This window comes from Gigantopelta aegis, chromosome 1 (genome assembly GCF_016097555.1).
Source record: "Gigantopelta aegis isolate Gae_Host chromosome 1, Gae_host_genome, whole genome shotgun sequence".
Taxonomy (NCBI): Eukaryota; Metazoa; Mollusca; class Gastropoda; order Neomphalida; family Peltospiridae; genus Gigantopelta; species Gigantopelta aegis.
This window is the reverse complement of record NC_054699.1, coordinates 6189608-6206816: the sequence shown is the minus strand read 5'-3', so window position 1 is coordinate 6206816 and position 17209 is coordinate 6189608. Positions and strand designations below refer to the sequence as shown.

General features: G+C 38.3%; 1 protein-coding gene across 2 annotated transcripts in view; it reads left to right on the top strand.

The window, feature by feature from the left end:
- Nucleotides 1-1911: 1911 nt before the first annotated feature.
- LOC121369870 (cytoplasmic protein NCK1-like) overlaps nucleotides 1912-17209 on the top strand; it is a 49358-nt gene continuing 34060 nt past the window's right edge. For both annotated transcript variants that reach the window (XM_041494950.1, XM_041494956.1), the window contains exon 1: nucleotides 1912-2166. The gene's annotated coding sequence lies outside the window, so the exon portion shown is untranslated. The remainder of the gene's footprint in view (nucleotides 2167-17209) is intronic.

Sequence of the window (17209 nt, the reverse complement as noted above, 5' to 3'; positions counted from 1 at the left end):
ATTGCTTTAGGGTACTAATTCGTTTTTTCTCCATTAGTTCTCTAAATTTATACGTACTTGGTCGCGTATAATAATATGGGCGTAGCAAATGGACTCGTACATGAAAAGATAATGGAACTCGTCGCCAAAGTCCATTACATAATGTACAAATTCTATCTTCTATGAGTATGTTATTTCAGCGTCCACTTTCAGCGGGTAAGTAATGGTTAGACGTTCTAAATTTTAGGAGAGTTTTCCACAGTTTTTCTGGTAATTTATTAATATAGCTTTCGAAAAATAGTTGTTCTTTGTGTAATCGGTAAGTGTTGCCTCTCGATGACTGTAATATGTTATTTTTCCATGTTTGTAAATACTGATCGCATTGTCTTTGTTTAATTTGTTGTGAGAGACAATTTACTGATATGAAAGATTGTGATATCCAGATATCACCCATTCCAAAGTTATTCAGTGTGTGTTTTAACAGTATTAATCCAGTTATAGTTAATTCCGTAAGTAATTTAACATAATTTTGTATAAAAGAGTAGACAATTTTGATTGTTTTCCTGATATCAGTCGCACCCAGTAGCATATCATCCTTCTATATAACTCGATTGGCATTCTCCCTAATTCTCCATAAAGCATAAATATTGGTGTTGCTTTCTTAACAGGTCTTAGAAAGTTTATTTGTACAGAATTAAATATATCAACTTTTTCATATCCCCATACTGAGTCGAACATTTTAAGTTTACGTTCGGTTGATAGATAGTTCTCTTTGATTTTCATAGTACAGAGTACATGGCCTTGGTAGCCTGTTGTTTAAGTCTATTCTTAGTAATTCAGAAGTTGTTTAATTTTTAAAAAGTAATTCCTAAGTATTTGTAGTGTTTCACATTTTCTAATGTATTATTTCCAATCTTAAAATTATGTTTCTAATCTCAGTACTACAACACCTACCTCAAAGTATTAACTGAAGACAATTGTACCTTTCATGGCTCATTTTCAGTATAACGAGATGTTTTACAACACCCCTAGTTTCGCACAAAATTTGAATACTTTTTTACATGTACCCATACATGTTTCAAGCACGAGGCTACTAGACACAATGATACTAGATGAAATAAAATGGCATACATGTTTAGCCCAGATGAAACTCTTTTTCTTTTTTTACAACCAACACACTCACATTTATAACCAATCACAGGACGTGTGGTGTTATCTTCTCTATCAAAAGTTGACCCAGCCGGAAGTTATTTGGTTTAGTACTACCTTCAGAGCTCAACTGATGCGCGGTCGGTCTAGGGTCGATCCCCGTCGATGGGTCCATTATAGGCAATTTCCCGTTCTCGACAGTACACCACAACTGGTATATCAAAGGCCGCTGGATGGTACATATAAACGATTCCTTGCTGCTAATGGGTAAATATAGCGGCTTTCCTCTAAGACCCTATGTCCAAAATAGCAAATGTTTGATATCCAATAGCAGATATAGCTGTAATAAGAACAAACCTCAAAAAGGGAAAAGCGTTAAAAGTATGTTTCTCCTTTATTATGAAAATAGACTGAGAGGGGGTGTGGTGACTTGTTTAAAAATGTTATATTCGGGAATTACCTAATAAGCTCTTTTGTCAATGTCTATTTCTTCTTATGATGGATCCCCTGAAGTATTAGGAGGGAGTGTATACCAATAACAAACCAATACCGGCAAATAACTCACTATACATCACACACATATAGTTCTTAAAATATATTTTTCTAAACAAATAAACACACATGTTCTGTATACAGACGATACTCCAGATCAATACACTTTGGATATGGACAACATTGCATGAATTATCCATAATTAAATATTGTATAACGTTTTCTTTGAAAATTGCCGATTATCTCATCATATTAATGCGCAGCACTATTTTCTGTCAAACATGGCCGCGATGTGGGAGTTCCACAAAGAGTAATAAAGTAATTAGGTTGTGGCGTTAGTATAGCTGTCGTATGCTCAACAATCAGTTGTCAGTTAAGTGGTATTTAATAGTAACATTGAACTAGAGATTGCAGCGTTATTAGAACCGCATCAAAGTTCACTAATTTTACTTTTTGTTGTAAAACACGGAACTGTTATTTTAGTCGAAGTTGTGGATTGTGCTTACCGAGTCGGAAGAATTGTGTTGACATCAAGCCGTTTACTAGGTTAGTAGATTTTGGCTATTGGTTTGTTTGTGTTTGTTTGTGTGTGTTTGGTTGGTTTTTGCAATCCAGGTTTATTATTATTAACATTGTTAGTAGTAGTATTCTTTTGCATTGTCCCCAGAATCAAGAGAATGACAACAATTTATAAATTTTATGTAGAATAGATGAAGCATTTTTATAAATGCCATATTTTATAGCAATTTTGATGTAAAAAGAAATACATAGACTTACGTATGATAACATAATACAAATTAGTCACATTTCTCAAACAGAAATGTCAGCACAGCAGGTCATGAGGTATTGCAGAAGTCGGTTCCGTTGTGTTTGCCAAAAAATTATTATGGTTAATCTTACTCTATAGTATTAAAGATAATTCTGACAGTGCGATAAAAGCAATTATTTTATTGATTATGTGTGTCGTACAAAATCTTGCATGCATAGCACATGTTCACCTGAATGACATCATGTTCCTCGCCAGCATGAATCCGGGTCGTGTCGCCCTAAAACCATTTCGAACACTGCGTTGTTTCGCCCTTAGTCCTATTCACACGGGGTTGGTTCGCCCTGAATCTCATTAGTACTGAGTCGTTTCGCGCGCCCCCCCTCCCCCCCAAAAAATATATTTATTATAGTTTTGAGTTATTTTTTTCTTCTGTTTATTCATTACCAAATATTAGGTAATTTTCTGTCTTTGGATATTAATGCCGTATCAGCTGTTTACTTTCTGTCAGCTGAAACTAGGCGAAATCAATATAATTTTATCTGTAAATATAAACACACAATATAGATCGCATTGTCTGACATGTAAGAATCGATGGATATAGGATGAATCAATGAATAAATGTACTTTATTAACAAAATAAAAATTAGAGCAAATTGAAACATGGTGTAAAGCGACTCGGTTGGAGGTACGAATCGGCCCTGCTCAAAGCGACTCGGGTGAACTAGTAATAAGGGTGAAATGACCTGTTACCAGCCAGCGTGCTATGCATTCCATCAATTCCATGAAATTCACCAAACTTTACAGATGAAATAATTTGTGTTATTTAATTAAACTTTTGTTAGTCATAATATAGAAAGATGGTATGTAATAAATACAGAACCATATACCGGTCTCACGATATAATATCCGTAAGCATACATTCATTCATTTCAGCTTATTTTCATGCTTATATTCTATTAATTTTCAAGCACGCTGTCCTGTCCACATACCTCAGCTATCTGGGCTGTCTGTCCATGACAGTGTGTTCAGACCTTACCCCAGGATATTTTTAAGGCGCTTACATTTTCACTATCAGTTTAATGCAAATGCAAGAGCCAGCTTTTTTGTCTATGGCAATTATTAATCGTCTGTTAAACGAAATGGTGCTGAGGGCCTTACACCTAATTAGGTATGATGGACATGTTTCACCTATTACAAGTGTGAATACCTGTGTACTGTAAAGTTTTAAAAATTGTTACAACCAACAGTTGATTATCACACTTAGCCAATTAAAGCATAGAGCCAATTGATTTAAGGCCCTTACATGATCCCAAAGCACTTACTTACTCACCTAAGGCGTAGCGGCCCTATACGCCCAGGCATCGAAATAAGCATTGTGTTTGGTAACCCATTTACAGGTTAGACAAAATATAGCCTGACTACATGAAAGTTAGAATTGGTTTTCTGTTCCTACTATTACTTTTAAGGCTAAGACGCGGACGTTCTAAAATTGTATCAGTGTGCGTGAACATTGGTACGAGAAACGAACTCCGGAAGTAAATTTATCTAGTGGGCACTGCTTAAACGCGGAATGACTATAATTGTGCACGAACATTGGTGCAATTTCGTATGAGAAAACGAAACGCGGAAGTAAATCCATCTAGTGGACGCTGCTTAAACGCGGAATGCCTATAATTGCTTGCAAGTGCGCACGAACATCGGTGCAATTCCTTACCAGAAAGTGAAACGCGGAAGTCCGGAATGCATAGCCTGGTATACGTTCAGAAACGAAACTACCGTTACGTTGAAATTTTTGTCGAGAATGAAACACCGTTCTTGACTTTTCTTACATGTGGTAACCTCCCGGTAACCTGAACGACCGTTCTCGACTTATTTCGATGCCTGTACGCCATATGCCTCTGGGAAAACCCCTGCCGGTTATTTTTTACTTTGTTAGTGAGAGAGAAGAGGGTGTAGTGGCCTTACACCTACCCACTCAGCCCTTAAGAACTCGCTCTGGGTTGGAGTCGGTACCAATCTGCGGACTGTACCTACCAGCCTGTAATCCGATGGCTTAACCACTGCACCACCATGACCGGTATGCATGCATTAACCTACATACTGAAATGATAAACAGAGATTTCTTAGTTAATTGGTCTATTCTTTCTGTGGCTTGCACCTGTGATTCTTGATTGACAGGTGTCTATTTGGAAGGTCACCAGTCAAGGTAGTTAATTACTGCTGTCTAGACACACAAAAAAATTTGCTGGTTTTATTAACATCACAGTATTGTGGGATAACCTGCCACCCCTAAAATGGTAATGGACATTATCAGCTGTCCTGGTTTATTACTATAAATAATTCCAGGGCTAAAAATTCGGCTTTTTTTATGATTCTCATGGAAGCAGTCCACGGGAATCCTCCGATTCTAAACATTTTCAGAGAAGATCTTTATCAACAATGTCAGTATATAGAATTCTGTGGCATATGCTACTAATTGTATATGGATTTTTTATTTATTTTTTAAACCCTTACTATTTACTAGAAAGAATAACCGATTTGTCAGTAACAGTTTATCCAATTTAAAAAATATATAAATTACCCCCCCCCCCCTGTTTTTTTAGTTGTTGGTTCCATTTTTTCTTCACAGTCAGTGTTTTTTAGGTGTCTTACCAGCCCCAAGTTCAGCCAGCAAACATTTCGCTAATGTTCGCGACCTATTTGATTGGTTCCAATGTGGCCATCTGGTTTACCGTGAACCACACAAACCAGTCTGGCAGATGTTTTTCCACTCTGTCATTCTGAACGCAGCCCCAGGTTACTTTTCAAAGATTTCTTATTCATAAACAGCGCATGGGATACTTTTGCCGATTTATTTTGCGCATTGGTTCTATGTTTGTATGGATATTACTGAAGCACATTTTCACAACCGACAAAAAGATGTATTGATTAAACGGCACAATATTTCACACGGAGCGCCATTCTGTTCGCGTGTCGGTTATGCAAAATTAAATTTACGCGAACCGCAAATTGGTTACGTCATGACCTGTAAACGTTCAGAAATTAAAACTTGCAAACTTCATGATTACAGGACGTTTATTCACGCAGACATACTACTAGTATTCCGACAAAAAATTTAGGCTGAATTTTAGATACTTGATGCGCAGCAAACCAGTAGACAACGTTATATTGCAACAGTTGTAACTTGCGACCAGTCTAAACTTTTAACACAGTTTTATAGAAATGTGCTCGGACCTCTAGGGACGGCTAAATTATCTGCTGCTATTTTATCTCTAAAGGAATATATGTAGACATAATATTGGATTGCCTATTATTTTACATGTTAAAAACAGTTTTAACTTAAACAGGAATCCAAAAGTGTCACAAAAATTTAAAAATACTAACATCGCATAATGAGCTTTAAAAAACAAAACATTTGGAACGTCACTGTAGTATAGAAGTACCATCAATAAAGTGAAAGTAGCGTAACCAGCGCAAAACGAAAAAAGGAATCCCTTCAAATAATTATGTATCTATTTCAAAGGTGTAGCGCCCATTACGCACAGTACGCATGTGCGTAATGCAAAAACATAATCCGGGAATAGGTCGAGGCTGTATGTAATTCTATAAAATATTCTCTTAAAATTGACTCGAAAAAATATAGAATAAAATGCCTCCGGAAAGGTTCAGAATGCATCTACAGCGGTTCTGAGCATGCCTTTGATGTGCGAAATGCAAAAAAAAATTCTTATTACACCCCTGTATTTTGTTTCAGTACTGGGGCTGATATTCAGTTCTTTTATAATATTGTTAACTTTAGCAAGCATTAAAGACATATTTTTTTGGTAAAATGTTTTCTTTTGTATTTGTTTTAACTTTATGTTTGAGCTAAAAACTATGTACCGTATATCTTCGCCTATAAGTCGAATTTTTTTCACCCAAAAATTATTTTATAACTTGGGGGGTCGACTTATAAGAGGGTAAAAAAATTTCACCCAAAAATATTACCGTTTTGGGGATTATTTTACAAGTTTTATTGTTGAAGTTTGCCCTGTATTTATACTCAAATATGTTAATTTGACACATTTGTTTTTTATAACCCTTTTTTTTGACATTAGAACGGTTTTGGTTATGCAAAATGGTGTGCGATCTCACTCGCATGCCAAGAGAACAGTCCACTTAGTTAAAATAACAGTCATCACTAATAGCAAAAATGTCAACAATACTAACTACCTGTTGCCTGAGTTTATTTTGAAATCTGGTCACTGGCATTAATGGTTGTTCAAACAATGTTTTGGGAGAGGCCTTAATATAGGCTCTTGCCTGTTGGCCAATCCCAAACCTCATTTTGACGGCAATAAATATTGTTTAAACTAATGTTTTGTTGGTGATTAACTTCAGCTTAGACTGATATCTGCAGTTCACTGGAGCAATAGGGACATACATAAAAACCAGTGTACTTTCCAGCGTTATCCTCCTTACATGTATTAATATGGCGGCAAAACATGTGATTAACTGATACTTTCAGTTTTATTGTAGTGATCTGTTGTCAGTGTTTATAAATAAAGTTGTTGTCTGTGCACAAAACCATGCTGTACAGTGCCATACGGTAACAGCCAAACAGCTTTATCTACTAAGGGAATATTTCGTTTTGATGCTATGTTACTTGTTTGCGATCTACAAAACGTTAAAACCAAAGTTTGTAAAATAATTTTCATTTGTTCAAATATTGTACATTATTGTTCTCATGTGCTGAAAATAAGAAACACTTCAATATTTATAAGTTGTTTTTCATGGGTCGACTTATAAACGGGTCAATAAAAAAAATACGTTTTCAGGGCTTGAAATTAGGGACTCGACTTATAGCCGAGATCGACTTACAGGCGAAGATATACGGTATATAAAATATAATTTCAACGTAATTTTGAGGTAACCAATTAGGTAACCCACGGGTTACGCAAATATAATTCCCGAAACCGAACAATTGGTTACCTAGGTAAAAACCACGTGAACTGACTTCCGGTTACCTCAGATTTCGAAATATTGTCACCTGTTAAAAAGAACAGGTAATTCAAGGTTAGGAACATAATATCAGCGAACTAACATAGAAATTTTTTGATGTATTACTAAATATGGGAAAACTTAATTACTGTCTATTGTTATTATGTAAGAACTGAACAAACATGTTCCTTTCAAGTTTCAGTTCTCTTCGTTAGCAATTTGGTTCATAGAAATGGGCCAACCAGTGCTTGGCTCCAGGCCAGACTAGTCACGATAAACCACTATATTTCGAACATGCACAGATTCGAATGTATGCTATTAGATTAGTCAATATATGGAAAATACCCCCTCAACCCCCAAAAAATTGCTACAAAAGGTTTTTCAATTGATTCTGTTAGGTTTTAGTGTACTTTTTAACAAAATCGGAGCACCGGAAAAGTGTTTTTTCAAGATGGCCACCGAAACCTCCAAATGGCCATAGGTCTGTAACTATCAACTCAATTTTGATGATCTTGGTGTCTATCCCTAGGTTTTCGGGGGCACGGAACACATTGAGACCATAAAGAATGACACTGGAAATCCAATGTGGCGTCCAACATGAACTTGCTGGGGGCTATTGGAACAGTCATGGAGAGAACAGGTCTGAAAAACATCCTTGGAGAGAATGCTGTTGTGCATATGATGTCAGGAAAAGCGGTCCAGAGGGCTATACGCGGCCATCTTCTCATTGACAAATGCCTGCACAGCCTGCTTTTATCAGAAATGGCCAAAGACGATCCTGAGATTGTGACACTGTTGGATCAAGCTGAGGAGTTGTACTCCTCATTGACAAATGCCTGCACAGCCTGCTTTTATCAGAAATGGCCAAAGACGATCCTGAGATTGTGACACTGTTGGATCAAGCTGAGGAGTTGTACTCCTCATTGACAAATGCCTGCACAGCCTGCTTTTATCAGAAATGGCCAAAGACGATCCTGAGATTGTGACACTGTTGGATCAAGCTGAGGAGTTGTACTCCTCATTGACAAATGCCTGCACAGCCTGCTTTTATCAGAAATGGCCAAAGACGATCCTGAGATTGTGACACTGTTGGATCAAGCTGAGGAGTTGTACTCCTCATTGACAAATGCCTGCACAGCCTGCTTTTATCAGAAATGGCCAAAGACGATCCTGAGATTGTGACACTGTTGGATCAAGCTGAGGAGTTGTACTCCTCATTGACAAATGCCTGCACAGCCTGCTTTTATCAGAAATGGCCAAAGACGATCCTGAGATTGTGACACTGTTGGATCAAGCTGAGGAGTTGTACTCCTCATTGACAAATGCCTGCACAGCCTGCTTTTATCAGAAATGGCCAAAGACGATCCTGAGATTGTGACACTGTTGGGTCAAGCTGAGGAGTTGTACTCAGTTGTTCTTATCGGAGAGACGACGCTAGAAAGTGCTGCTCATTCTGAGGTTTTGACCCAACTCGAGACACAAATGGAGAAGAAGAAATCTGAACTTGTTCAGAACTCAAAGACTAGCCAGTTGTGGCTGAATTATCAGCGTATGGTTGAAATGGCAAGAATGTTGATCAAGGCGGATCGCATTGGGTCTTGGCTGATGCATTTGCAGGCTGTTTCAGATTGCTTGCCTGTGTTTGCAGCTGCTGGCCATTTTAATTACTTACGATCTGCTCATTATTATCTGCAAGAAATGAGCAACCTCGAGGATAAACACCCAGATGTTTATAGAAGGTTTCTTGGCGGTTTCCACGTTGTTCGTCGGAGCAATCAATGCTGGGCAGGACTTAGTAGTGATCTCATTATAGAACAAACACTGATGAGGTCTCTTACGAGGACTGGTGGTCTAACTCGAGGCAGTGGGATGACCGAGGACCTCAGAAACCTTTGGACACTGTCTGCACCCGTCACCTCAGAATATAACTGTGCAATGCAGGACTTCACAGAACTAACCTACAGTACAAGTCCACAACACAAGGACTCATCGGAAGCGCGCATCAAAAGAGATGCATCTGATCTTGAGAAAATTCAGCTAAAGCTTGCTGCCTGCTCACCGTTCACTTCTGATCCTATTCAGAAATATCATCAACGGGATAGTGGCTGGGCCAGATGTGAATGTGCATGACTGCGAATCGGTTGGGAACAAGATCATTGAAGATATGATCGGAAAGTCGGCATTTATCTACAAATTAAAGCAGAAGGACCGAGCTAAAACCCTTGGGAATATCTCTGCTGTGAAGATTGCTCCTGATCGCACCATTGATCCTGCTCTTCTCTTCCAGCGTTTCCTTGTGGTGTCAAGGTCGGGAGATCTTTCCCTTGATGAGGTTTTGAGTTATGAACTAAGCCCCTTCCCTCCAGCCATCTTTGAGACCGAGAACATTCTACGAAAAGCGGACAAACCTCAACTTGCTCAGGCAATTCGAGACCATGCTACAGACTTATCAAGTGAGGCGGTGATAAACTCTATTCCTGAAACAGATTGTTACGTGCTTGATGGTGGTTCTTTGCAATAGCGGTTATTTGCAATAGCGGAGTCTTATGCAGACTTCACTCTAAGACATTACGGACAAGCGACAGTGGTGTTTGATGGCTATGATGAAGGTCCCTCTATAAAGGACAACACGCATCAGAGACGGGGAAAAAAGGCAAAAAGGAAGACTTCTTGTCTCGTGACAAAAACAAGGCAGATATGATTGCTCTCATCAGCACAGCACTGACTAAAAGAGGATGCCATGTCATTCAGTCACCAGGGGATGCGGACGTTGATATCGTTAAGGCCACTGTTGAACGCTCCCGTCATTGCACCACAACGTTGGTTGGCGAGGATACAGATTTGCTAATCCTGCTCCTACACTACTCCAGAACAGATAATGAGGTCATCTATTTCCGTTCTGATGCCAACAAGCAGTCAAAAGAACACAAAGTGTATAACGTTACCCTGTTGAAAGAAACCTTAGGAGACGATGTTTGCAATGAGTTGTTCTTTACTCATGCCTACACGGGTTGTGATTCAACCTCAAGGATTTTTGGCATCGGGAAAAAAGTTAGCTTTCCAGAAATTAGTGAAATCTTATCCTGTCATGAAGTCCTGTGCTAGTGCATTCACTCTTCAAAATAGATCTCAGGAGGACATATCAGAACTGGGCAAGGACCTGATGGTTGATCTCTTTGGCGGCAAGTCTAAGGATACACTATCATCACTGCGCCATATAATTTTCACTAAGAAAGTGGCAACTGCTAAAGCATTTGTCACCCCTGAAAGGCTTCCCCCAACTTCCCCTGCAACAACATTCCATAGCCTACGTGTGTACTACCAAATTATGGTGTGGATGGGCATGGCAAATGACATGAACCCCACAGATTGGGGATGGAGGGAGGAAAGCCATCAGTTGATTCCAGTCATGACGGAGAAGAACGCTGCTCCTGACGAACTTCTCAAAGTTATTCATTGTAACTGTTCAGCAGGATGCAAATCCTCCCGATGCAGCTGCAGACGTTATAGACTTCCTTGTACTGCAGCATGTGGCCCATGCCAAACTGAAAACTCTGATAATCCCAACAACACTCAAGAGATTGATATTGAGGAGGAGGAGGATGACACTCAAAATTTAACACTCTAAAACTGATTCTGTGGACAAAAATGATTGCGTAATAGGTGATGGTATATGGTTAATGGTCATGAATTGAATTTCATAATGATGCAATAGCTCAGTGACATCCAAAGTGGTCTTAATGTGTAGGGATAGACACCAAGATCATCAAAATTGAGTTGATAGTTACAGACTTGTGGCCATTCGGGGTTTTGGCGGCCATCTTGGATGCCATCTTGAAAAAAAAACACTTTTCCGGTGCTCCGATTTTGGTAAACTTTTAGTAATTTAAAAAGTACACTAAAACCTAACAGAATCAATTTAAAAATCTTTTGTAGCAATTTTTGGGGGGTTAAACTGTATTTTGCCCTGACTATATGCCAGTTTAAACAGAAGCTTGATAACCAGACTTTTAACCAAAAAATTTATTTTGTTAATTTGGTAACATTTTACTCATTGATTATTCAATTTTATAAATTTTTGGAAATATTTCACTGTGAATCCAAATGGATTCGGATGCTTTATGCTGGTGAGAATCGAATTTGGAGATTCACGCAAATTTTTAGCCCTGAATTCTGTAAAACCTTTGATTACGTAAACTTTCCCATCTAAAATCACAGAACTAATAATAATAATAATATTGGTTGAGGGAGAAACAACCTTTCGAGAATTGATCTACTATACCTCTGCATGTTAATCTCTAGACCAGCTTATGTAGTGACATCATGACGTATGATAAAGGTATATAAATGAAACGATTCTGTTACCATACCACAATGTGTGTGCAGAAGACAGTACATTTGTTTGCAAACGATGGTAAAATAAATAACTAAAAATGTAGTATTGTTACAAATATATATATTTTTATGTAGGAAATGATTTAGTTTTCAGTATTTAGATTATAAATAGAAATAGGAGTAGAAATAGTGGTGTTGATTGTAGTCCACAGAACAGATACGGCTTAACCGAGTGGTTACCCATGCAACCCGATACGATCTTAATTTGATGTTTGGTCTAACTTATGAATATTGTATATAACTTTGTTATGTATAATCATGTACGTTATAAAAACGTGTGGTACTTGCATACCATATCGACATATAGGACTTCTCCCTGTGCTTGTAAATGTGTATCAAAGTACTGATGGTATCGCTTACGATCTCGACCAATGTTCTCAGGTACAAAATACAAAATAGTAACCATACAGTATTGTACATACAGATATATGTTTACTTCAAACTGATCTTCATGTAAAGAAGATGTCATCTTCTAACTTGTTTAAAACAAACAACGCAAACAGCATGTCAACGTTTACTGCTGTGTTTACATGTGACGTCAAACTTTGAGTTGCGTTTACGCGGTTTCTGATGTCATGCAAAGTTGTAGTTGTTCGCATGTGACAGCTCATATGTATTTTGGGCACAGCCTATATCGCCTGAACGTTAGTGCAGTCTACGGCCCTTGGTGGCATCATGGTTAGGCCATCGGTGTACATGCTGGTAGGTACTGGGTTCGGATCCCAGTCAAGGCATAGAATTTTTAATCCAGATACCGACTCCAAACCCTGAGTGAGTGCTCCGCAAGGCTCAATGGGTAGGTGTAAACCACTTGCACCAACTAGTAATCCATAACTGGTTCAGCAAAGGACATGATTTGTGCTATCCTGCCTGTGGCAAGCGCAAATAAAAGATCCCATGCTGCCTGTCATAAAAGGGTAGTCTATGTGGCGACAGTGGGTTTCCTCTAAAAAAAACATTGTCAGAATGACCATATGTTTGACGTCCAATAGCCAATGATAAGATAAAAAATCAATGTGCTCTAGTGGCATCGTTAAATAAAACAAACTTTACTTTCAGCTGGTGACCTTGTGGAATGTATTTTAATTAAATTGAACTGTGGACTGAAAATCAAATAAAAAGATTTAAAAAACAACCCTCTACCTTAACCTTTCCATCTAGGAGCCAGATGGAACATACAGTGAAACCCCTCTAAACCGGACACCCTAGGGTCCACATAAAATGTCCAGTTTTAAGAGGTATCCGGTTTAGAGTGGTTAAGTTCTTTACTGATTTTTTAAAAGGGACTGAAAAATGTCTGATTTGGAGGGAATTCCGGTCTGATTTTGAGACGTTTCACTGTACATACTTCGATCTATTTTTAATATAAACAGTATGAAATGTTTTAGTCTCCAGATGGAACAAATATGTGACTGGTTTGGTTACAATGTAGAGGGTTGAAAAATGGCAGGGCTCGAAATTAACGACGGCACCGGTGGGTATTGCCATCATTGAGATATAAATTGCTGTGGGTTGGGAGCACCACTAACGGCTCTTTTGTGCCACTGGATAAAGATTACTGCTGTCGGTAAAACTCCTCAACAACAGCAAAGTGGATATATTCTGGTGTACATAATCTGCCAGTGTTTAAAATTTGTACATTTGAAATATGTCTATATGCAACAAATCAGGGTTTCTAGAATTTTTTATAAAATCCATTAGCCATGGTATCAGTGGTTTAAACATTTTACTAGCCATGATTAAAAATTCACTAGACCTACTTACTTTAAGTTAATACAATTTTACTAAATAATAGTAATAATCAGATATGTAACCTAAAGAGGTAGATAGAGCTTAAAAATACTATCATTGGGGATTGGGGTTGGTTTAGAATATTCATATTTACAAAATAGACTTAACTGCAACATTTGACGGGTTTTTAGCCCTAGCCGTCGGGCATGGCAATAGTGGTTATTTACTAGCCCAACATTGAATATCACTAGCCATGGGAGTTGGGCTACCATAATCTAGAAGCCCTGAACAAATAACCTTAGTCATATTTCTTTCAGCTGCAAAATGACCTTTTAAGAAATTGCCATAGGCAGGTTCAAAATTGCCATCGGTGGGCTGTTTTACCTAAAGCAATAAAAAAAAAAAAAAAGCCATGGGTGACAAATTCTTAAGTTCGAGGCCCGAATGGATCTTTCCATCCATAAAGGATTTATAAAATAATTATGTTGGGAAATGTTGAATGTAATAATAACCGCTACGTACATGTATGTTACTAAAGTGTTGTCTATGTGATTTTATTTGGTGGTATATATCCTCCAGGGTTTCTGCCAGAGGGTAAAACAGGTATGGGGCCATACCCAAATTGTTTTGCAGATTTTATTTTTCAGGGATGTGAGAGAAACGCGTAAATGTGCTTTTCCATTTTATCTAAAAACAAAACAAAACATGATGTTCAATACTGTTGACCATACACGGTTCATTTGCATGTTTTCATGGTTTCAAGTTTATGATATGTGTCTTATATTATAAGTTATAACCAGTTTAGATTTGTTAGCGTTGAATGCAATTTTTGGCAGTTCCAGGGGTTGCAAACAACAATTTTCCTTCATGGGCACTTCAGCAGCCCCTGGACACCGGCCGCAATAAGCTTTTTTGTTCCAGCCCCTCTCACATCCCTGATTTTTAAAGTTAACATTTTGATAAAATTAATTAAGTACTCTTATCATTACTGTATGATTTTCTTAACCCTAACCCTAAACTTAACCCATTTTCTTTCTTGGGGAGGTCCCCCATACCCAAACATTTCTTTTTATCAGAAGCACTGCGTGACGTGTGTATTACAGAGTAGAAGTGTTGACGTACTACATCAATCGATAGCTCATCAATAAGTGTTGAGTTAGACATCACTGATAACCTGTAGCTGTTCATGTCGGTGATTACAGCTCACTAAACTCAGTGTGCTATATGTATATATGCAGGTATCCTTTAAAGAGACAGACCCTAGTTAGACATCAGTGATAACCTGTAGCTGTTCATGTCGGTGATTACAGCTCACTAAACTCTGTGTGCTATATGTATATATGCAGGTATCCTTTAAAGAGACAGACCCTAGTTAGACATCAGTGATAACCTGTAGCTGTTCATGTCGGTGATTACAGCTCACTAAACTCGGTGTGCTATATGTATATATGCAGGTATCCTTTAAAGAGACAGACCCTAGTTAGACATCAGTGATAACCTGTAGCTGTTCATGTCGGTGATTACAGCTCACTAAACTCGGTGTGCTATATGTATATATGCAGGTATCCTTTAAAGAGACATACCCTAGTTAGACATCACTGATAACCTGTAGCTGTTCATGTCGGTGATTACAGCTCAATATATGTATATATGCAGGTATCCTTTAAAGAGACAGACCCTACCCTATAACCTGTTAGACTCGGTGTGCTATATGTATATATGCAGGTATGCAGGTATCCTTTAAAGAGACATACCCTAGTTAGACATCAGTGATAACCTGTAGCTGTTCATGTCGGTGATTACAGCTCAATAAACTCAGTGTGCTATATGTATATATGCAGGTATCCTTTAAAGAGACATACCCTAGTTAGACATCAGTGATAACCTGTAGCTGTTCATGTCGGTGATTACAGCTCACTAAACTCAGTGTGCTATATGTATATATGCAGGTATCCTTTAAAGAGACATACCCTAGTTAGACATCAGTGATAACCTGTAGCTGTTCATGTCGGTGATTACAGCTCACTAAACTCAGTGTGCTATATGTATATATGCAGGTATCCTTTAAAGAGACAGACCCTAGTTAGACATCAGTGATAACCTGTAGCTGTTCATGTCGGTGATTACAGCTCACTAAACTCGGTGTGCTATATGTATATATGCAGGTATCCTTTAAAGAGACAGACCCTAGTTAGACATCAGTGATAACCTGTAGCTGTTCATGTCGGTGATTACAGCTCACTAAACTCGGTGTGCTATATGTATATATGCAGGTATCCTTTAAAGAGACATACCCTAGTTAGACATCACTGATAACCTGTAGCTGTTCATGTCGGTGATTACAGCTCAATAAACTCGGTGTGCTATATGTATATATGCAGGTATCCTTTAAAGAGACAGACCCTAGTTAGACATCAGTGATAACCTGTAGCTGTTCATGTCGGTGATTACAGCTCAATAAACTCAGTGTGCTATATGTATATATGCAGGTATCCTTTAAAGAGACAGACCCTAGTTAGACATCAGTGATAACCTGTAGCTGTTCATGTCGGTGATTACAGCTCACTAAACTCGGTGTGCTATATGTATATATGCAGGTATCCTTTAAAGAGACATACCCTAGTTAGACATCACTGATAACCTGTAGCTGTTCATGTCGGTGATTACAGCTCACTAAACTCGGTGTGCTATATGTATATATGCAGGTATCCTTTAAAGAGACAGACCCTAGTTAGACATCAGTGATAACCTGTAGCTGTTCATGTCGGTGATTACAGCTCATTAAACTCAGTGTGCTATATGTATATATGCAGGTATCCTTTAAAGGGCAATACCCTAGTTAGACATCAGTGATAACCTGTAGCTGTTCATGTCGGTGATTACAGCTCACTAAACTCTGTGTGCTATATGTATATATGCAGGTATCCTTTAAAGAGACAGACCCTAGTTAGACATCAGTGATAACCTGTAGCTGTTCATGTCGGTGATTACAGCTCACTAAACTCTGTGTGCTATATGTATATATGCAGGTATCCTTTAAAGAGACAGACCCTAGTTAGACATCAGTGATAACCTGTAGCTGTTCATGTCGGTGATTACAGCTCACTAAACTCTGTGTGCTATATGTATATATGCAGGTATCCTTTAAAGAGACAGACCCTAGTTAGACATCAGTGATAACCTGTAGCTGTTCATGTCGGTGATTACAGCTCACTAAACTCGGTGTGCTATATGTATATATGCAGGTATCCTTTAAAGAGACAGACCCTAGTTAGACATCAGTGATAACCTGTAGCTGTTCATGTCGGTGATTACAGCTCAATAAACTCAGTGTGCTATATGTATATATGCAGGTATCCTTTAAAGAGACAGACCCTAGTTAGACATCACTGATAACCTGTAGCTGTTCATGTCGGTGATTACAGCTCACTAAACTCAGTGTGCTATATGTATATATGCAGGTATCCTTTAAAGGGCAATACCCTAGTTTCAACCCGTGAAAATCAACACTACGTTTTGTTAATCTACAAACCTGTAACACATTTGGATAATGTTACAATTGAGTGAAACTTGAGTCTGTGACTTTGAAATGGTGACGTACCGCCGTCGTGGTTAGGCCATCGGTCTACAGGCTGGTAGGTACTGGGTTCGGATCCCAGTTGAGGCATGGGATTTTTAATCCAAATACCGACTCCAAACCCTGAGTGAGTGCTC